The sequence below is a fragment of the Chelonia mydas genome, chromosome 1, assembly GCF_015237465.2.
Source record: "Chelonia mydas isolate rCheMyd1 chromosome 1, rCheMyd1.pri.v2, whole genome shotgun sequence".
NCBI lineage: Eukaryota > Metazoa > Chordata > Testudines > Cheloniidae > Chelonia > Chelonia mydas.
This window is the reverse complement of record NC_057849.1, coordinates 226,849,225-226,873,475: the sequence shown is the minus strand read 5'-3', so window position 1 is coordinate 226,873,475 and position 24,251 is coordinate 226,849,225.

The window sequence follows — 24,251 nt, the reverse complement described above, 5'->3', positions numbered from 1 at the left end:
ATTTTTCAAACGGGAACTGAAAATAGAAAAAGGAGGGACAAACACCCCAGAGTACTCCCCCATCTTCCTGCCTATCACATTAATTGTACCTGAAGAGATAAAGGAAGCATTTGTTGGACTCTGGGGGACCGGTCCAGACCTACACAGTTTGGCCAGTAAGACTGCTTAAAGCATGTGATGAGAAACTTTGCTTGAATCTAATATAGTCTGTTAAGTTATCTTTATTTTCCTTGTAACCATTTCTGACCTTTATGCCTCATTACTGGTACTCATTTAAAATCTCTCTCTTTGTAATTAATAAACTTGTTTTTACTGTTTTATCTAATCCAGTGTGTTTAAACTGAAGTGTTTAAATATCTATTGGAGATAAGTCGATGTCATATTATTCCCTTTAAGGAATAATGGACTTAAAATATTTGTACTGTCTAGGAGAGGGCTGGCGGTACAGGACATACATTTCTGGGGGAAATCTGGCACTGAGGGTACGTTGGGGTCATCCTGCAGAATAACCCAGGCTGGTGAGAGCCGGAGCATAACTCAAGTGTGGCTGGCAGGCTGCAGTCAGACCCTCAGAGTGTGGCTTGCATGATAGAAGGCAGTTTGTGAGTGGCCCAGGTGGGAACTACTTCAGCAAGGCACTTAGGTTGCAGGGCAGAGGTGACATCGCTACTTATTATTCTGGATTGTACCCTGCTATGTCACAGGGTGTCCACCACAGGCAAAAGCCAGTGCAGGGCACAGGGCCTCTACAGAGAGGTTCTGACCTTCCACAGATCCCTCTGATGTACCAGGTTTGGGAGCAGGCCCCAAAGCCATTATTGCAGGCAGTGGAACTTCCACCCCCAAGCTGATGTGGAAGAATTTCCATAAGGAATTCCTTATGGAGATTTCCACAGAGCTCCCACAAGAGGGCACAATCTGGCCCGTAGATAAACAGCATAGGTCAACCAACATAACGTAATGCCACTAAGCATAACCAAGAAACCCCAACATAATCTGATACCAAGTTAAGTTCTTCCCTGCTTTACAGATGGAAAAGCATTAAAGGGGCAATGACCCAAAGCTTTGGAGTATGACCTTCATGGGCTAACTGCACCTCCATTCCAGAGGTCATTCAGGAGAGGCTGTATATTGCTTCACACTGCCAGAGCGAGAAACAAATGAGTATGAGATACGTTTCATTCTGGATGACTTCAGGAGTAAAAGAAAGAAAAGGGGATCTAACAGTATAAGAAAAAAATCCTGAGAAGGGACAAGTTCCAAATATTTCTTATGAAAGAAAAGCCACCCAGGTTTGTGAAGTCCTCAGAAACCTGTCCCCAAATAAAGTTTAAAAAACCCCAGTTGGTAGGAGTACAACACAGAGTAGCACAAAACATAGAAGTAACCACTCCTTCAGAAGCATCTTCCTTTGTAAATACTTGGCCCCCTATTGTGTCACTGGAATAAGGGCAACAACAGCCAGAGATGACTACATCCACTAAAAGTCAGTAGCACAGGGTTGTCTTTTTTATAGAAACTATTTTCCAGCATACCTTTCTGGGATGGCCTTTTAGACATTGCAGAGGCAAACAGATGAAGCCTTAAAGTAGCCATTTTGTAACTGTCTGATTGCCACAAATTCCTTTATTTCAGCTGGTAAGTATTACCTCCTGTTATGCTCCCTTTACCTCCCCTAGTTTTCTCTTTCCTATGTATGGGAAGATAGATCATTCTCCTAATGCTTTAGTCTCTTATCTGCAAGTCTGTAATTAGAGTCAATTCCACCCAATAATACAGAAATTTCACTACCTATAAAATCAACCTCACCATGGATCACCTCTTCAAAAAAAACAACTGAAAAATTAGGTATAAACAGCTGGGTACCAAATGTACACAATATGAGTGTATTTTAGGGCAGCAACTCAATAGAAAACACTCCCAAATCACTAATGGATTGTATCACACCATTTGGAGACCACTGTGTATGTAGTGCCATTCTTTTCTAGTCCATTTTAATGGGTGTGCTCATGGTGATGTACCTATTGGAGCTGGTTGGATTTTTTTTCCCCCCCCACATAAAGCTTTGAAGAAAACAAAATTTCATTTTCATCGGTCTTTTGCAGAAATTTTTGACTTTTAATTGAAAAACGTTTCAGTTCTTCATAGACCTAGTGCTGTCAACACGGTGACTTAGGTTGGCTAAACTACAACGCTCAGGATATGGATTTTTTATACCAAAGTGATGTAGTTAAACTGACCTAATTTTCTTAGTGTAGACCAGGCCTTAGTTATTTGAGGGCAGAGGCTCCCAATGGTGGGGAATGATAGAGAAGTTCTCCAAAGCACTTTCCTCCTCAAGTTACAATCACTTCTTTCTTGCCTAGGTTTACAGTAGCTCATCTTCATTCAGGGCCTAACTGAGTAAGCTGGTAGATGGTGCTGCTTATGTTTGACATCATGGAGATGTAGAGCCAGGTGTCCTCTGCATACTGCTGGCTTTCCTGTCTGCTGTTGTACTGTCTGGGCTTCACACAGACGTTGAATATAATGGGAAAGAGGACTAAGACTGGTCAGCCTTTGCAGATGCGGGTTTTAAAGGTGGAACAACACTTAACGATAACAATTCTCTGAGTTTGGTCTGGTTCTATTCAGCAAGCACTTGAGCATGAGCTTACGTCCACTGATGGACAGCTGAACTGGGGCTTCTGAGAAAGGACTTGAACTATTTATAGGCATTTCTATTCATCCCTGCAGCCTGTTGGATATAGAACAAGAGTATTTTGTGATCAGCAGTGCAAATACCAGAGAGAGATCCCGCAAGACAAGTTTGGTGGAGGTCAGCCACCAGAGCAACAATGTCTCTGTACCATGCCCTGGCCTGAAGCGATGGTTGCCACCTCTAAAAAGTACAAAAAAATAGAATATCTGGGATGACCCTGAGCCCATAAAACTGGAAAGCTGGCATTGTCAGGGCTGGACTAGCCCAGGGGCTTTAGGGGCTGCCGCCCAAAGGCTTTAGGGGCTGCAGCCCAGGGGCTTGGGCTAAGAGGGGCTCCGGCGCAGCAGGGCCCAGGCAGGCTGCCTGCATGCCGTGGCCCCACGCTGCTCCTGGAAGTGGCTGGCTGCTGGCACGTCTCTGCAGCTGCTAGCAGGGGGTGGGGGAGGTGGCTCTGCATGCTGCCCGCAGCTCCCATTGGCCGGTTCCCAGCCAATAGGAGCTGCGGTGGTGGCACTTGAGGGCACGGGCAGCACATGGAGACATGCTGTCCCCCTCCCCGCAGGGGCGTACAGAGACGTGCCAGCAGCCGGCCGCTTCTGGGAGCAGCATAAGGCTATGGCAGGCAGCCTGCCTGAGCCCTGCTGCGCTGCTATCTGGGAGCCGCCTGTGGTAAGCGCCTCCTGGCCGGAGACTCCACCTCACACCCCCTCCTGTACCCCAACCCCCTGCCTCAGGTCAAAACCCCCTCCTGCACCAAACTTCCTCCCAGAGCCCACATCCCTCACTCTTTCCTGCACCCCAACACTTTGCCCCAGCCTGGAGCCCCTTCCTGCACCCAAACTCCCTCCCAGAAAGAAACGAATATAACAGCTGTTCTAAGGTAAGTAGTAAGGTATTTTGAATTAACTTAACTATATTCTACATGTTTTAAGACTGAAATGTAACCACAGAATGGCTTTATGTTAATTAAAAGGCAAGTTTAGTATAGGGTTAATAGCCTCGATGCCATGATTGTGATAATTCAAGCCACAGTGGGTTAAGTAGGAATGTGCTTAGTACCTAACTGAGCTACTGGGGTGGAGTTGTTCATTTGTTGTAACTTGTGGCTGGTTTCCAGGGGGGGTTAAAAAGACAACATGAACTGTTCCTAAAGGAAAAAGACCTGGGATTTTGGTGACGGGCCTTGGACTCATGGGTGAGACCTTTTGGGCTTTGAGGACTGAAGTCCCCCACCCCGGTGTACCTTTGTCCCCCTCATGGGGGGGGCGAGGAGGGGAGGATATTAGGACTCAGAGAGAAATGAATCCTGGGTGGTAGGCTGAGGAGAGCTATGGGTTATCTGGTAAGGCTTCTGTCCTCATTTTGCCATTGTGTCCACGTGAATTCTTAGTGTTCTCTGTTTTTCTTACCCCCAAGGAAAGGCAGAGGCCAGAGACATGGGTAGTAGCTTTAAATGCTGGTGTTTCTGAGATTATTTCTTGTGTAAATGGTCCGTATTCTTGGAAGGAGGGCATTTTGTTTTGAGCCCTCTGTGTTTCCCATGATGTCATCCTGGACGCAGGCAACCTACTTTGTGAAATTATAGCTTCTTGTACCAAGAGTTGCCTCCTTCACAGCAGTGACATAGGTTTTTCAGGAACTCCCTGTGGAAATTTAAAGAAGGACTAGCAGGGATTTTGAAGAAATTCTGGCACTTCCCTCTATCATCCAACTTCCTTCTGGCAAGGGTCTGAATAATTACAACATGAATTGAAGACTATTTCATCGTGCACACGTGGACTAATCTAAGCTTTTTATGAAACCATTAGACCTACATATAGGTATAATATATTCCAGGTAATCAATTCATTCACCAAAATCCAAACAGAAGTTAAAGACTCCTTGAAAGAGTGACACTTCCTTTCTGTCAATGAATGAGCAAAAAAGCAAGCAGAGAGTCTACTTCTGTTTACATGGTTCACTTCTGTTTACATGGATCAGAAATTAATTTGCTTAATTTAAAGTTAATATAGTCAAGATTTATGCTAATTGAGGGAACAGGTCGGCTGAAGGGGGGAGCGGAGCTATCTGAGGCAGTCAGCTGAAGAAAAGAGAGGAAAGACACTTGCACAGAAGCCTTTAAAGGTATAATGATGTTCATTTCTCCCCTTTCCTTTCCTCTAGCCTAAGGGAAGCTAATGGCTCAGTTTCCTTCTTCAGCTAGCTGTGCAGTAAACTTTGGAAGACATCTGGCCAAGACTTCTGGTTAATCAGAGTTCAGATAATCTTAGTTCTACTGAACCTCAAAGACAGTTGTGGTAAATGGAGGATTAGAACCAGAGCTGTGCAACATTTTTGCAACAAGACACAAAACCATGAGAAACTTGCTGAGCGCTAGATCCTGTTACAAGCTTGAACGTGAGCCTAGGCTTACTGAAAAGTCTGTGACCCTCTCAAAGTGAAGCCTGACAGAGACTTAGGGGTTTTGCAACAAAGCTGTGAGTAACCTGGCAGTTCTTGCTGAGTTACACTTTGAGCTTTCTGGATCTGTGTGAACCTGAAACTTATAGTGAAATTTGGAAGGGGAAAATGGGAGTGGCGGGAAAACTGTGTAAACTGAAACTGAAGAAAACATTTGCAGAAATGCTGGCAAAGCTGAACAGTTGAGTTTTGTATGCCTCTGATTAGAACCGTATTGTCCCTCTTTGGCAGAATTCAGGGCTCCCAAAAAGTGTGCATGTATTCCAGCCAACTGAAATGAAAGCGTGGATATAGTCCTCCGATCTGCATACTGATCAGAATGCTCCTGGACATAAAAATCCACAAAGAGACATAATATATAGACAGCTCTCCCCTCCATGCCCAGAGCAGGGTATCTTAATAAAATGGCTTCCATTACCCAACTGCACTTGCTGCTGTACAGTTTAGCTTGCAATATTTATTTTGCTTTCTACAGTAAAAAGAGGTGCTTATCCAAACAATTTAGGTTCTTCTGACAAATACTTTTTTTGCAGTTACTGTATTTTAAGTAACAGCAATAATAACCAGGCTGCACAAAAATAAACCTCACTTCCTCTAAATATCACCTCCAATTATATTTGCTTCATCAGGAACCCCAAGATGATATTTTTTGCAGTTTCCTGAAGATAAACAGATTTGAGGTCTTGGCGGAAGCACATTCCGAAGGGACACCCACACAGAATGAACTGCCAGTAGCCCCCTTTCATTTATGCTGGGTGGAATTCACCTCAATTGCCCTGCTGATCTCAACTGTGCCAGTATAGCAAAGGCAGAGTGGCAGCCTCTTGGGTAGGAATGCAAGAGCCACTTTCACAGCAAGCCATAGGTGTGACTAGTTGAATACAACTCTCAAGTGCTTATGTTGATTATTGTAAACTACTTTAATGTAACAAATATCTGGGGGCGTGATCTGTTAAAGGCTGATCCTGCATACTTTACTTGGAAAAGTTCTCGCTGATGTGAACATCTAACCTGAGGGTGGATTCCAGGATCAAGCCCAGGAATATTAACGAGGCCTATATGCAGACTGCAGAACCTGTCACTAGGTGGTGCAGTTTTCCACAACACACACAGCAGATCTAGCAGACAGCCTTATTTTAACAACAGGGGACTGCTAGGCCAACTTCAACAATACAAAGATGTCACATAAAGACATTGTGGCTTCTAACAGACTTTCTTGCAAATGTATCATATCCTTCAGCTAATATAAATATATGCCAATTTTAATTCATTCGTGGTACTATAAAGTACATTTAGGGTATACACATTAAAACGTATATGCAGGAGACCGAAGAATACAATCCTGAATGTGTAATGTCAATAAATGCATTATTACTGTTTGCCTACAGCTTTAAGAAGCCTTTCAAGGCATTCGTTATATTTGTTTATCATTAAAAACAACCAGTATGTTTAGCCTACCTGAAGATTTTTCACTTCAATCAATTGTTTTGTAACAAATAAAGGACCTATACACATATGAGTAAAGGCTGCAGGATTTTATCTAATGTAACTTAAATGAGAGATCCATTTCTAAATTTACCCATATTTCTTTTAGTTATGTATTACTTGTTATTTCATAGTACCCCAAAGTGTGCTAGGTGCTTCACAGATAATAGTATTTTTAAAATGTCTTGATATTCAAGCATCCCAGAAATGATAGTTCAGCTCCGAAGTGGCAATTTGAATTCAATCTGTCTGTTCCTTCTGCATTAAAGTAGCTAAATACAGCCACTGTCATTGTTTTAGAATAGGAAGAGGAAGATAAAGAGATAATTATGCTTTTTAATTTTAATTTTGTGTGTTATTTTAATTTATGTTGACTAAAAGAAAAAATGAAGAGACTGCATGAACAATGTATAAATCTGCCTAGAATTCCATCAGTCTAAAAAGAAATGGTTTAAGATTGATTGAAGAAGCCTATATATTTTACAGAACTCTGTTCAATCATTGTAGCTTTAGGAATTCAAAAGCAAAAATGCACCTTATTCCTAATTTGCTCTTTGTTCAGCTCAGGGAAGGAGGCTAGATACTGATGTTCAAATTTTCAAATGTGTACAATTTAGATGCACACTTCTCCATCTGTAAATATGCAAGATAAAATTATGCGCATGTATATAAGGTATGCACACTGACAACCCCACCTTGTATGTGTGTATGCGGGAATTTGTGTGTCTACACTGGGCACTTGTGAAAATGCCTGTTTGAAAATATGGATCCTATTCTTTTGTGTGCATGGGTGTGTCAATTATAAAACAATAAAATAATAAAAGCTTCTGAGTCCTGGTAGCACTTGACTTAAATCTACCAGTTTTGCCTGAGATTGGGATTGTAGTTAATAGTAAATGGCAGTAACATGTGAAGTGAACTAGAAATATTTTCCACACATGAATATATGAAACAATACAAAGTAAACTACAACCAAGGCAGAAAACAATGTGAGTATTAAGGTCTGCACTCAAGCACAGATCCAAACAATACAGTGATATGCAGCTCTAAAGTCAGAGTTGCATTAGAAGTAATATATCACAGCTTATAGTAGGAGTGTTTCATATGATTTTTAAAATAATTATTCACATGATTTTATACTATTTTTGTGGAATATATTAATTCTTAACTCAAAATAAAATGAACTATCTTAGGTGCTTTTAATGCACCCCTTACTATTCTATTATTTATAATAATTTCCATTTCGGGCCTGATCCTACTCCTGCCGAGGTTCATGGATTTCAACGGGAGCAGAATTAGGCTCCTCCATAGCACCTTACTTCCAAAGATAAGCAAGGATGTTAATTAAACATCACAGCATCTTGAGAGACAGCCTCTCTGTACCCAAGTGATTTGCTCAAGGTCATGCAGTGAGTGCCAGAGTTGAGGCAGGTCTCCAAAAGCCTGACTTCCAGCCCCCTGCCAGACTCTCTAGGCAACTCTCCCTCCCCAAATCAGTATTGTGATAGGTTTGTTTGCTCTAGAGAACTATTGTGTCTGTATCTAACTTCAATGAGCAGAACAAATCAAAGCCCCATCCTCCTACCAAAAGCGTACAAACAATTTACAAAACTATATTTTGTAAAGCTTTTAACACAATTAGTCGCACTCTCCTTCATGCTCTGCCAAACTCACGGTTCCAGTGAGTCTTCTTTTATTTCGTGATACCTTTAAAAGTCTGTTTCTCTCTTTAATTAAATAATAGTGTCTTTGTTTATGGAAATGTTTATTCTCAGCTGCAGTGATTAAATATACAAACTTCCTCACTTTTCTCTATTTTCATACCACTTGAGGGTAGAATTCTCTCAGCCTGATTGGAGGTTCAAAAGGTCATGACTCCTATTTCATCCATCTGTTTGGATACGTCTACACATGCTAAAACACATGCTAAAACAGAATGTAGCTGTGGCAGTATGAATGGTGGGAGGGGCTAGCTGCCCCAAGTGCTGTGCCCATCAGACACTAAATACATACGCAAGCAGCTAGCTCCTCGTGCTGCTCATGATGTTGTGGCTACATTCTCTTTTTAAGTGTACTAGCTCAATGAGAAGGTTTCCTCAAACTGAGAATCACACCCCCAGCTCAAAGTGTAGCTATACCCATCGTGTAACCCATTAGTGGCGTGTCACAGGTTCCCCTCAGAGCCCTACCCACAGAGGATCTGAGGCCATTCCAGCCCCACTTTGTCTCTCTAGCATAAGCTGTAACAACTCATGCTTTTAGCTCTGGTGGCCTCAGGTTCAATCCTCAATGTTTTGGCCAAGGTGGCAGCCATCACATTAGCACAAAAAATAATGATAAAGAAAACTGTTTCGGTATGCAACCAAAAAACAAGGATAGTAAAATTACTAAGGAATATATAAAGGGGGCTAACCACTAGATAAAGTATGAGTTTTCAGCCACATTGAGAAAATTCCTCCAAAGAATATAAAAAGGTCAGGTAAAATCAGAAACAAGGTATCAAGATTCTCACTTATACATAAATATGTAGCCCATGTTATGGCAGAAGGATGTTTTTGTAAGAAAATGAAGAATAAGTTAGAGTGGCATCCTTTTATTACTTATTTATAATACTTTGCACCAAAGACCTCAAAGAACTTTACACACATTTATTACTAAATCCAGACAACTAATGCTGGCTGACATTTTTGTTCAATATTGTTTTCGATGAAAAATTACCATTTTTCATATAGAAAAATGTTGAAAGAATTTTTTTTCCCCAAAATGTTTTTCCCCCCACAAAAAATTCAGTATTGCCAGTTCAAAGTGTTCATAAACGAGATTGGCTTAAAAATCATGAGATTTTTAAAAATAAGTTTTGGATTCTTTTTATTTACCTTCTTCATAGAGTAATAGTAATAGGATGAAATTTAATAGTGAGAAGTGTAAGGTTATGCATTTAGGGATTAATAAGAATTTTAGTTATAAGCTGGGGACGCATCAATTAGAAGTAACAGAGGAGGAGAAGGACCTCGGAGTTCATAGAATCATAGAATATCAGGGTTGGAAGGGACCTCAGTAGGTCATCTAGTCCAACCCCCTGCTCAAAGCAGGACCGATCCCCAACTAAATCATCCCAGCCAGAGCTTTGTCAAGCCTGACCTTAAAAACTTCTAGGGAAGGAGATTCCACCACCTCCCTAGGTAACGCATTCCAGTGTTTCACCACCGTCGTCGTGAAAAAGTTTTTCCTAATATCCAACCTAAATCTCCCCCACTGCAACTTGAGACCATTACTCCTTGTCCTTGTTGGTTGATCAGAGGATGACTATGAGCCACCAATGTGATATGGCCGTGAAAAAAGCTAATGCGGTCTTGGGATGCATCAGGAGAGGTATTTCCAGTAGAGATAAGGAGGTTTTAGTACCGTTATACAAGGCACTGGTGAGACCTCACCTGGAATACTGTGTGCAGTTCTGGTCTCCCATGTTTAAGAAGGATGAATTCAAACTGGAACAGGTACAGAGAAGGGCTACTAGGATGATCCAAGGAATGGAAAACCTGTCTTATGAAAGGAAACTCAAGGAGCTTGGCTTGTTTAGCCTAACTAAAAGAAGGTTGAGGGGAGATAGGATTGCTCTCTATAAATATATCAGAGGGATAAATACCAGAGAGGGAGAGGAATTATTTAAGCTCAGTACCAATGTGGACACAAGAACAAATGGATATAAACTGGTCATTGGGAAGTTTAGACTTGGTTTAGATGAAGGTTTCTAACCATCAGAGGAGTGAAGTTTTGGAATAGCCTTCCAAGGGAAGCAGTGGGGGCAAAAGACTTATCTGGCTTTAAGATTAAACTCGGTAAGTTTATGGAGGAGATGGTGTGATGCGATAACATGATTTTGGTAATTAATTGATCTTTAAATATTCATGGTAAATAGGCCTAATGGTCTGTTAGATGGGTGGGATCTGAGTTACTACAGAAAATTCTTTCCTGGGTATCTGGCTGGTGAATCTTGCCCATATGCTCAGGGTTTAGCTGATCGCCATATTTGGGGTCGGGAAGGAATTTCCTCCAGGGCAGATTGGAAGAGGCCCTGGAGGTTTTTCGCCTTCCTGTGTAGCATGGGTCACGGGTCACTTGCTGGAGGATTCTCTGCTCCTTGAAGTCTTTAAACCACGATTTGAGGACTTCAATAGCTCAGACATAGGTTTTTCGCAGGAGTGGGTGGGTGAGATTCTGTGGCCTGCGTTGTGCAGGAGGTCGGACTAGATGATCATAATGGTCCCTTCTGACCTTAGTATCTATGAATCTATTTTGAGCTGTTAGAGTTGACATTTTTAAGTTTCTCTCCACAAAGCAAGAAGGCTAGAAACTTATCATTTTAAAAATGAAAATTGAGATTATCATGTAATCACGCTTCCAAGAGCTGAGGCTTTTAAAAAAAGTGCAAGATGTCATGAAATTTGAGATACCATTACGAGATTTAGCAAAACTGAGGATTCTACCTATGTGGGCAGTTCCTCAGGTGGTGTAGAGCTACCATCAAAGCTCTCATGTCACCTTCCTTCCAAGCCACTGGTGTAGGAGGCATGGCTGGGGGATAGGACAGGACACGGATAGAGTGTCCTTCCCGTACCCTGGCAATCTCTGGCTGCTAGAACATCCAGTTGGGGCTGTTGGTAGCTTGTGTCAATTTTCACACCTCTCAGGCGTGATTTTATTTACCAGGTGGACTTACGTGGTAGTTGGAGGTTCCCTCAATTGGGCCAGAGGGATATAATGGGCATCTTTGCTCCACCCCACTGACCACTAGTAAACAATCTAGCCCCAAATCCTTTTCCAGTTAACTCATTTCATAAATTGCCCAGTAACTTAGCAAATGATCAAAAGGACCAGTGTTGCTGGGTGAACTGCGTAACCATTATTCAGAAGTAATTAATAGTTTTTTTGATTTGGAAACAGTACTAAGTTCTTTTTTAATTCACTATATTTCTCTCTCCAGTGAATGCAGCCATGCCATTACAAGAAAGACTGCTTTGATGTTTACCTGAGCTAAAAGAATACTATTCCTCAATCTTACCATAGAAGACAAGTAATAATTAGGAAAAAAAATACTGTGTGAAGAACAAAGGATAATAACAAAGACAGTATTGCTTCTGTTGTTAAAATACTGAGATAAAATAAGACTAGACTTATACCATCCCAGTTTTCTTTACAAATGGCATGGATTTAAGACTTTGATTAATCTCTTGTTTGGCTTTATCACTGGCTCTTTAAAGAATATTCTTGCCAGGTCATGTTCTGGAAAAAAAGGCTTCTTTAAAAAAATCCTACCATAACAAAATTAAAAACAACAAAGGTATCTCTGTATGCACCTTTTCATAACACAAGTATCAAACATATCAAATGTAATGTACTGTCATGTATGCCTCTCTCCAGATGAAGACTTCAAAGGTTGTGCTTTGACCTAGGGCGAGTTTGTTGGGGGCGGAGACGGGGAATATTTTCTGGAGAAGTAGCATGATCCAGAGGATAAAACACTGGACTGGGTGTCAGGAGACCTGGGTTCAATTCCTGGCTCTGACATGTAATCAGACATTTTACCCTTCTGTGCCTCTGTTTCTCTCCTCCCACCCCTTTGCCTAACTAGAATGTGAGCTCTCACTATGTGTATGCACAGTGCCTAGAGCAATGGAGCCCCAATCTTCTTTGAGGCCTCTAAGCACTACTACAATACAAATAAATAATAAAAAGCTTATTCTGCACCCAACCCAAGGAGAATATCTCAAAAACCACTGTACGAGAATGCAAAACAACTCTTTACCCATTCCTTTTTTGTTCTGCCAAAACCACAAACAAAGCAAAAATAAAGGTAAAAATAGCTTTTAGCTTTACATTCCTAGTAGAACTTTGATGGCAACCACAAACAATGGATTATATATATACACACACTTTTCTTTCCAGCTAATAAAATAAACCATTCATTCCTTTCCAACAGACTATATATTCCAAACATATTTCATGTACGTTTAAAATACTGGTTATTTCCCCAATCACATTAATTTCCTTTTTAAAAAGCTACAGTAAATAAACCTAATAGTACCTTGGAACTCCTATGGTACCTTTCATCCAAAGATCTCAAAGCACTTACCACACATTTATTAATTTAGCATCACAGCTGTAAGTAGTAGATTAGCATTACTGTCTTTATTTTTCATGTAGGTAAGCTGAGGCACAGAATGGTTATATGACTTTTAACAAATCACTGGGAGTATTAACACTGATTTAAGAATGCATCATTGGTAGAGGTGGGCATAGAACTCTGGAGTCCTGACTCACAACCCCTTGCATAACACTGGCTCCCTTAGCAGGTTTATAGAATTTAAAAAAATCAGGGTAAGGATAAGTGCTATTGTTTTTTCACGTGACAGTGGAGAGCTCTGGGAAGTAATGAAACAAAATTAAGCATAGGCATAAAGAAAAATGTAAATAATTAAACAAATTAAGGAAGCTATCAATTATCTCCTGTTACACAGAGTTCAATATGAATTGTGTCTATAAAAAATTCTCTGTTAAAGCAACACTTTAGAGAATTTTAATTCATAGTGTGAACTATTTTCTGGCAAACAAAATTTGTTCTGTGAATGTGTGTTCTTTAAAGGTTTATTTTGTCACCTCTTCTCCTAGACTTACTATTATTGTAGTCTCTCAAAGGTCACAGTCAGGACCATCTCCCCACTGTGTTGGGCACTTCAGAAATGCGCAGGAAGAGACAGTCCTTGCCCCAGAGAGCTTACACCCTCTCCCTCCCACAAACTTGCCTCCTTCTTAAACCCAATATTGGAAATGCTAATCTCTTTATTTTCCATATTTGGCCAAAGCTAGATCTGGAATTAATTACAGCCACTTGCAGTTAAATCCAAACAACATGAAGGTTACAGTATATGAGTAGACCTTTGTTGTGTCTTACATTGGATCCTATTACTAGCTGTGAATTTTGATGTACTTACATTTTAACTCAAGCTCATAATTAGAAAATGGAAGGTTTTATAATGTAATTATCATTTCATGCAAATGACGGAAACTACTCAAGTCTTTTTCCCTTCCGAAGAAATGCTGTTACTTATGGGTTTTTTTTCCTTCTGTCGCTGAGCCCCCAGTTCCTGACTTTGAAATGATTTACATCAGAGATACTTAATGATTCTTCCTATTTCCAGATACATTACCCTTGTACCCCTTTTGCTTTGTGGTTTGAATAATGCCCAAGTTTCCACATCTGAAGTGAGTCTCATGTTTCTCTTTTCTTTTTGTTCAGTCTTTGTTTATAAAGTGCCCAAAATTATTGGCAATTTGATTCAAACCACATGAGCCCACGAGAACCTTAACAGAGTGTCCAATTCCTGCATTTAGACATGCTATTAAGGCACCCGCATTTCTAAATTGGACTCTCATGTATCAATTAGTATTTTTTGAGCATTGACAGTATGCTTCACTTTGTACAAAACAGAGGCAGAGATGAATTCCGCCATAAGAAACTTTTGTTCTAAAATTCAAGTTTCTTTCTAAATATATGCAACTATACTTTCAATTATATAGCACCGAGTTGCTGAAACCCTTTATTGTACCAATGTTGGAGATTCTTGAGAGCATTTTGCATACAAAATTTTACGCATGCTAATAAGAAATACCAATTCCTTTGCATTTCTATTATTTATTCTTTCTGTAGGTGGTGTTCTAGACAAATAAAAAGACAGGTTCCTGCTCTAAGGATCTTGCAGTCTGAGGACTTGATCCTGTAAATATTTATTAGCAAACGTAGGCTTACTTCCATGAGTAACTTCATTGAAGCAAGCACTATGCCTAGTAGATTTATAGTAGTGAAGACACAGCACAGCCAAGGATGGCAAACAAAGGAAGATGGTGGGGGTTGGGAAACTGCAAGCATTGCAACTGTGGAAGAATATATATACATATTGTTAATTCCTTTTTTCCTTTTGGAAGTACTCTACTTTAAAGGAGCAAAGTCCAGCTACAGAACAGAAGAAGCGGAGTGAATATTAGGAGAGGTTGTTGGAAGGCTAACGGAAAGAAGTGTCTTGAGGAAGGATTTGAAGGCAAATAAGGTATGGCATGGGATCAAGGAGAATATTCTAGGCACAGGCATGGTTTAAGAAAAGTTGCAGAGACCAGCAGAGGAGTGACAAGCCATACTGCTCTGGCAGAACACAGGGTGTGAGCTGGGGACTAACACGGAGATGATATATAGGAAGGCACAGAGCTGGTATTGCTCTGAAGGTAAGAATGAAGAGTTTAAATCTGATGTGGAATGAGATAAGAAGCCAATGCAGAGATTCAAAGGTGAGGTGTGGGTGATTGGAGGAGTAACACCACTGGAGTGATAAGCAAGAAAAACGACATTTGCTGAATCGCTGTGGATAGATTGGAGAGGAAAGATGTAAGAATCCTGAAGGTCAAAGAGGAGCAGGTTGTCACAGTTAAAGCAAGAGGTGAGCTGGGTAAGAACCAGTATTTTAGCAACAGAGATGAAGAAGAAAGGACTTATTGTGGAGACCTTCTAAAGAAATAAACAAAGATCTAGCAGCAGCCTGGATGTGGTGGGGAAAAGAAAAGGCAGTTCAGGCATGACATTCAAGTTGTGAGCCTGTATGGCTAGTTTGGTATCTGTTTATCTGAGAGTCTCTCTGTCTGTGGGTTCATATCCTAATCATGATCAGCAGAGGCATCTGTGCCACCTCAGGTTAAATGGGAGGAAGTAGTTCGTAGAGTGTTCTCTTTGACTTAAGGGTGCATTTGTCATAAAGATTTGTTAATCTTCTTTTAGGCATGACAAACCCCACCTTTGTTCATGGTCACTTGGGGTTGGGGAAGGGTTGATTTGAGGGGTTTAGATGTAGGAAGATGGCCATCTGCTTGAATTTGTGTATTGACTCCAGTAACCTGAATTTCTGTACTTATTGCTGCTATTTAAGGGGTATGAAATTTGGTGCAATAAAATTCGACAGAAATCAATATGCAAACAAAAAGATGAGAGTGGTGGAACTATCAGCTTTGACAACAAAGGGAGACAGAGGCTTCTGGGGAAAAGTTGAAGATACGGAGTTCCATTTTAGCTCAGTTTGGTATGAGCTGGTAACTAGACATCCAGGACGGAAGTTCAAACAAACAGTTATAGATGCTAGACTGATAGCAGGGGGAAAGGTCAGCGGAATGTGAGGTAGATATGGGAGCCATTGGCAAAGAGGTGGCAATTAAAGCCATGGGAGTGAACGAGGTAATCCAGTAAAAGAGCGTATAGGAAAAACAGGAGAGAGACCAAGGACCCAGAGTGACACCTCGGATGGAGAGGAACCACGGAGTAAGAAGATAAAAGAGCATTCAGGAAGAAGGGACGATAATCAATCAAACCCAATACCAAGAAAGTCCAGGGAGGAGAGGGTCAAAGAGGAGTAAAATGCTGGCTCTTCTGAAGACTGCAGCAAGATCAGGGAGAATTAGCACAGAGAGCGAGCTCCTTGCTCTTGACCAGAAGCAGGACATTAGTAGGTCTCAGCAGAGTGGAGGGGATGGAAGCCATATTGCATAGGATATCTGAACTAGAGCAGTGAAAACTGAGGCAGGAAGAGCAGACTGCATGTTCAAGACACTTGGGACTGCAGAGGGAATGAAAAATAAGAGTGAAAAAAGGTGGGAAGTGACAAGGTTGATGCAAAACCTAGATTAGAATGGGGAACACGTCAGAATAATAAGGGCTCATTTTTAGGTATAATTTGCAGCAATGTAAGAGCAACATTCGTCTGTAGAGAAATTCTTCAAAAAAAAATAAAAGCCAAATCAACATTTTTCAGTTTTACTTCAATGGCACAAATCATATTTCCCCCTTGCCCTCTCCCTTGAAGTAATTATTCATTTGTGAAACTATACAAGGTCAGGTATGAGAAAAGTGTAACGGTTAAAAACTGATGCACTGGGTTTGCTGTTAAAAGACATACAATTTTGAGACTGTTAGGGGCATTCAGTATGTGTTGTAAGCATTTTCTCTTGTAGTACAATATAAATAACAATAGCTTACCCACCCACATGCAGTACATTTAACATGTGTTGAAGACAAATTGATTAAATAAATTCTCTTGTCATGGAAAATAGTGAGAACAACATGTTGATGACATTGAAACCATAAAAGATTATATTTCGAAATGTTCCAACATCTTTGACACATTAGTTCTGTGATTCTAACATCACTGGCATGAGATTCCTATTTTTCAAGCTTAATAGTATACTCTTCCATGTTTTTTCTTACAATGTAAACAAAAATGTTCCTGTTTTGGACTTTTCTATGTTGTCTATCCCAATTACACAACCTTAGTGTGTGGGGTCCAGTTCTGCCTGTACCTATGTTTTTCCCCTGCCTACTTTAAGATGACAAAAGCCATTCTTTTTGTGTCCAAAAAATGAATAAATATTTTCATCCCCAGAGTAGTCTTGCAGGCAAGTTACACATAAATACATAACACTAGCCTTGGTCTGAAAACGGGATCTTCCACTTTATGAAGGACAATCACTCACTAATACTGCCCGTCATACTTGGGAGGAGCTTCCCTCATGAACATCCACAAAGCTACCTTATTGTCCTCCTTAAAACTTTCCTTTGCCATAATGTCTACAAAAAACCTGAAAACAGCTAGGGAGTTGGTATGATGAAACCGTTGACTCTCATGCTGATCATTGTTGCCTTGTTTCTTGGTACTCCCCTATCTGTATCTACCTGCTGCCCCATCTTCTACTTACTTTTTAAGCTCATTGGGGCATGTTTTTGTTCTGTATTTGCCCAGCACTTAGAGCAATGGATCCTGATCCATGACTGAGTCTCCTAAGCGGTACCACAATACAACTAATAATAATACTAATGCCCTTGTTTATTTTAATAAGCCACAAAAGTGGTCTAGTAAGCTTGTATGTAGAGCTGTGTAAAACCCATTTAATTCAGTGTGAGTGGGTTTTGCAATCTTAAACCAGTGGATTTTTTTGTACCCATCTTAGCTCTGTTGGGTTTGCTTGGCATTTCAGATTCACATAGAACCAAAATTATAGGATCAACCCATATGAACCCCAGATACATGCAACTGGTGAGTTTTGCCACAATTGCTTTTTCAATCCTCAGCTATTCACTTTTCTTCTAGCAGGCCCCAGAACTCCCACCTCTTACCTTTGAAGTATTTTGAGAGGGTTCAGGTGGAGCAACTTCAATCCTTCTCCTGTTCCAACCTGTTCATAAAAGGACAGCTGCTCCGTCTTTCTCCCTACCTTACAAACAGAAGTTCAGGGAACACAAAGTGGCTTGGCATAGGGTTTTATTGTGGGCCTCCCATATAACTACATACCTGTGTGAGGAAAGGACATCCTGTGTAAGTCAAAGGGAGCTACTGAACGCTCAGCACTTTTCAAGGTCAGGCAGTTGCCTCAATAGGAATTTAGGGCCCTGATTTTAGGCTCCTATTTTAAGTCTCTGCCTGTGTCAATAGTGTAAACTATAGTTAAGCCTTTAGCCTTCACGTGTGTGGAAACACTATGCAGACAGAATGAAAGCCATAGAAAAAGCTGGAAGAAAAGCAGTACAAAGATTTTAAAGTTCTTGATTAAAACCCTGGCTGTCAATGGGAGCTTTGCTATTGAGCTCAATGGGGCCAGGATTTCAGAGTTTGAGTTGGGGCAATGAGCTGAGATAATCACTTGATAGGGATTAAATGCAACCATATGATACATGTAGCTTGGCACAACGACTTCTGCAACTGCCAGAATGCAGTGGGATTGAGTGGCCAGTTTCCTCTTCTAGACTATGAGTTGTGAATGTGAACAGGGACAATATCTGGTGCTTCTAATATACATTATTTTTTTTAAATGTCTAAAAGACATGCCTGCTCATTTATCTAGGTCTTCTTAAAATATATCCTGTGCCCATAACGTATCTGCACTTACTATAGATAATGGCTGTGAGCTGATATCCTCTACCAGGAATATGAAAGATCTGCACTGTCTGGGAAAATTTGCCCCTGAGTTTTGTAGAAAGCTTATTTATTCCCAGACAGGATTTTTTTTTTTTTTTTACATATAGGGTAAAATCCTGCTGGTGTGTTGGGAGAGGTTCAAAGGAAGGATTCTCTTCCCTTTCTCTCCCACTGCACCCCACTCACAGTGCAGGCATCCAACACAGCATTACCCTGATTACTGGAAGGGGGAAGCTGGCTATCTCAGCTGGTGGTGTTCCACAGTTGTAATGGGAGCAGGTGGGGAGGGGGAAAGGAAGAAGCAGTCAGCAGCTGCCTTTAGCAGCAGCCTCTAGGGGATTTAGAGGACCACAAGTTGCTCCTTTTTGGAGCAATAGTAAGAGTGCGACTAAACATGTTACCTGAATCATGCTAGCACTATGATGGCTCCTAGTCCTACTCAGCTGCTATCCCTCTCTACTTATCTTATTGTATGTCATGTTTCTACTTGTGGTAGCTAAGCTCCTCTGCCTGGGTACCGGTGGTTAAAGCACGAGATTCTTAGGTCAGTGATTCTCAGACTGGTTCACAAAGCAACGGCAGGTTTCAGAATAGCAGCCGTGTTAGTCTGTATCCGCAAAAAGAACAGGAATACTTGTGGCACCTTAGAGACTAACAAATTTATTAGAGCATAAGCTTTCGTGGGCTACAGCCCACTTCATCGGATGCATAGAATGGAACATATAGTAAGAAGAAATATATACACATACAGATAAATTGGAAGTTGCCATTCAAACTGTGAGAGGCTAATTAGTTAAGATGAGCTATTATCAGCAGGAGAAAAAAACTTTTGTAGTGATAATCAAGATGGCCCATTGAGACAGTTGACAAGAAGGTGTGAGGATACTTAACACGGGGAAATAGATTCAATATGGGTAATGACCCAGCCACTCCCAGTCTCTATTCAAACCCAAGTTAATGGAATCTAGTTTGCATATTAATTCAAGTTCAGCAGTTTCTCTCCTTGGAATCTGTTTCTGAAGCTTTTCTGTTGCAAAATTGCCACCCTTAAGTCTTTTACTGAGTGGCCAGAGAGGTTGGAGTGTTCTCCTACCAGTTTTTGAATGTTATGATTCCTGATATCAGATTTGTGTCCATTTATTCTTTTGCATAGAGACTGTCCGGTTTGGCCAATGTACATGGCAGAGGGGCATTGCTGGCACATGATGGCATATATCACATTGGTAGATGTGCAGGTGAATGAGCCCCTGATGGTGTGGCTAATGTGATTAGGTCCTGTGATGGTGTCACTTGAATAAATATGTGGACAGAGTTGGCATCACGCTTTGTTGCAAGGATAGGTTCCTGGGTTAGTGTTTTTGTTGTGTGGTTGCTGGAAAGTATTTGCTTCAGTTTGGGGGGCTGTCTGTAAGCGAGGACTGGCCTGTCTCCCAAGATCTGTGAGGGATCATTTTTTAGGATAGGTTGTAAACCTTTGATGATGCGCTGGAGAGGTTTTAGTTGGGGGCTGAAGGTGATAGCTAGTGGCGTTCTGTTATTTTCTTTGTTGGGCCTGTCCTGTATTAGGTGACTTCTGGGTACTCTTCTGGCTCTGTCAATCTGTTTTTTCACTTCAGCAGGTGGGTATTGTAGTTTTAAGAATGCTTGATAGAGATCTTGTAGATGTTTGTCTCTGTCTGAGGGATTGGAGCAAATGCGGCTGTATCATAGAGCTTGGCTGTAGACAATGGATAGTGTGGTGTGTCCTGGATAGAAGCTGGAGGCATGTAGGTAAGTATAGCGGTCAGTAGGTTTCTGGTATAGGGTGGTGTTTATGTGACCATTGCTTATTAGCACAGTAGTGTCCAGGAAATGGACCGCTTGTGTGGATTGGTCTAGGCTGAGGTGTGGATTGGTCTAGGCTGAGGTTGATGGTGGGATGGAAATTGTTGAAATCAGGGTGGAATTCCTCAAGGGCTTCTTTTCCATGGGTCCAGATGATGAAGATGTCATCAATGTAATGCACGTAGAGTAGGGGCGTTAGGGGACGAGAGCTAAGGAAGCGTTGTTCTAAGTCAACAGAATTCAGCATAGAGTGGAAAGAAAATGAAGTAAGAGTGGATACAGCTGTAGGTAGGAGGAAGGGCAGTGTAGATACAAGTCTAATAGGTTATACTGGTAGTAAAATAACCGTGCCTAATAGGGTACAGAATGTGAGTGAGGCTAAACAGCAAAAATTAAGATGTTTGTACACTAATGCAAGGAGCCTAGGTAACAAAATGGAGGAACTAGAGTTACTGGTGCAGGAAGTGAAACCAGATATTATAGGTATAACAGAGACCTGGTGGAATAGTAGTCATGACTGGGCTACAGGTATTGAAGGGTATGTGCTGTTTCGGAAAGACCGAAATAAAGGTAAAGGTGGTGGAGTAGCACTGTATATCAATGATGAGATAGAATGTAAAGAAATAAGAAGCGATGAAATGGATATGACTGAGTCTGTCTGGGCAAAAATTAAATTGGGGAAGAAAACTATTAGAGCCTCCCCTGGGATAGTGCTTGGGGTGTGCTATAGACCGCCGGGATCTAATTTGGATATGGATAGAGCCCTTTTTAATGTTTTTAATAAAGTAAATACTAATGGAAACTGTGTGATCATGGGAGACTTTAACTTCCCAGATATAGACTGGAGGACGAGTGCTAGTAATAATAATAGGGCTCAGATTTTCCTAGATGCGATAGCTGATGGATTCCTTCAGCAAGTAGTTGCTGAACCGACTAGAGGGGATGCCATTTTAGATTTGGTCTTGGTGAGTAATGAGGACCTCATAGAGGAAATGGTTGTAGGGGATAATCTTGGCTCAAGTGATCATGAGCTAATTCAGTTCAAACTGAATGGAAGGATTAACAAAAATAAATCTGCAAGTAGGGTTTTTGATTTCAAAAGGGCTGACTTTCAAAAATTAAGGAAATTAGTTAGGGAAGTGGATTGGACTGAAGAATTTATGGGTTTAAAGGTAGAGGAGGCCTGGGATTATTTTAAATTAAAGCTGCAGAAGCTATCGGAAGCCTGCATCCCAAGAAAGGGGAAAAAATTCATAGGCAGGAGTTGTAGACCAAGCTGGATGAGCAAGCATCTTAGAGAGGTAATTAAGAAAAAGCAGAAAGCATATAGGGAGTGGAAGAAGGGAGGGATCAGTAAGGCAAGCTACCTTATTGAGGTCAGAATATGTAGGGATAAAGTGAGACAGGCTAAAAGTCAAGTAGAGTTGGACCTTGCAAAGGGAATTAAAACCAATAGTAAAAGGTTCTATAGTCATATAAATAGGAAGAAAACAAAGAAAGAAGAAGTGGGACCGCTAAAAACTGAGGATGGAGTGGAGGTCAAGGATAATCTAGGCATGGCCCAATATCTAAACAAATACTTTGCCTCAGTCTTTAATAAGACTAAAGAGGATCTTAGGGATAATGGTAGCATGATAAATGGGAATGAGGATATGGAGGTAGACATCACCATATCTGAGGTAGAAGCGAAACTCAAACAGCTTAATGGGACTAAATCGGGGGGCCCAGATAATCTTCATCCAAGAATATTAAAAGAATTGGCACAAGAAATTGCAAGCCCATTAGCAAGAATTTTTAATGAATCTGTAAACTCAGGGGTTGTACCGTATGATTGGAGAATTGCTAACATAGTTCCTATTTTTAAGAAAGGGAAAAAAAGTGATCCAAGTAATTATAGGCCTGTTAGTTTGACATCTGTAGTATGCAAGATCTTGGAAAAAAATTTTGAAGGAGAAGGTAGTTAAGGACATTGAAGTCAATGGTAAATGGGACAAAATACAACATGGTTTTACAAAAGGTAGATCGTGCCAAACCAACCTGATCTCCTTCTTTGAGAAAGTAACAGATTTTTTAGATAAAGGAAACGCAGTGGATCTAATTTACTTAGATTTTAGTAAGGCGTTTGATACGGTGCCACATGGGGAATTATTAGTTAAATTGGATAAGATGGGCATCAATAGGAAAATTGAAAGGTGGATAGGGAATTGGTTAAAGGGGAGACTACAACGGGTCCTACTGAAAGGTGAACTGTCAAGTTGGAGGGAGGTTACCAGTGGAGTTCCTCAGGGATCGGTTTTGGGACCAATCTTATTTAATCTTTTTATTACTGACCTGGGCACAAAAAGTGGGAGTGTGCTAATAAAGTTTGCAGATGATACAAAGCTGGGAGGTATTGCTAATTTAGAGAAGGACAGGGATACCCTACAGGAGGATCTGGATGACCTTGTAAACTGGAGTAATAGGAATAGGATGAAATTTAATAGTGAGAAGTGTAAGGTCATGCATTTAGGGATTAATAACAAGAATTTTAGTTATAAGCTAGGGACGCATCAACTAGAAGTAACGGAGGAGGAAAAGGACCTTGGAGTATTGGTTGATCATAGGATGACTATGAGCCGCCAATGTGATATGGCTGTGAAAAAAGCTAATGTCGTCTTGGGATGCATCAGGAGAGGTATTTCCAGTAGGGATAAGGAGGTTTTAGTACCGTTATATAAGGCACTGGTGAGACCTCACCTGGAGTACTGTGTGCAGTTCTGGTCTCCCATGTTTAAGAAGGATGAATTCAAACTGGAACAGGTACAGAGAAGGGCTACTAGGATGATCCGAGGAATGGAAAACTTGTCTTATGAAAGGAGACTCAGGGAGCTTGGCTTGTTTAGCCTAACTAAAAGAAGGTTGAGGGGAGATATGATTGCTCTCTATAAATATATCAGAGGGATAAATATCAGAGAGGGAGAGGAATTATTTAAACTCAGTACCAATGTGGACACAAGAACAAATGGATATAAACTGGCCACTAGGAAATTTAGATTAGAAATTAGACGAAGGTTTCTAACCATCAGAGGAGTGAAGTTTTGGAATAGCCTTCCGAGGGAAGTAGTGGGGGCAAAAGATCTATCTTGCTTTAAGATTAAACTCGATAAGTTTATGGAGGAGATGGTATGATGGGATAACATGGTTTTGGTAATTAAATATTCATGGTAAATAGGCCCAATGGCCTGTGATGGGTTTTAGATGGGGTAAGATCCAAGTTACCCGGGAAAGAATTTTCTGTAGTATCTGGCTGATGAATCTTGCCCATATGCTCAGGGTTTAGCTGATCGCCATATTTGGGGTCGGGAAGGAATTTTCCTCCAGGGCAGATTGGAAGGCCCTGGAGGTTTTTCGCCTTCCTCTGTAGCATGGGGCACGGGTCACTTGCTGGAGGATTCTCTGCTCCTTGAGGTCTTTAAACTACAATTTGAGGACTTCAGTAGCACAGATATAGGTGTGAGGTTTTTTTGTAGGAGTGGTGGGTGAAATTCTGTGGCCTGCGTTGTGCAGGAGGTCAGACTAGATGATCATAATGGTCCCTTCTGACCTAAATATCTATGAATCTATGAACAGCAGGTGCCATAGAAAGCTCCTTTTGTCAAACTGATGAAGAACCTATCAGTCCTCAAGCAGCCATTCTTCTGTCTATATGTAGCCTACTCCAGAATTCTTAAAACAAGATTTTTTTTTTTAAAGTGAATGCGTAAAGCAAGGCTCACATACTATGGTCTGCATACCTT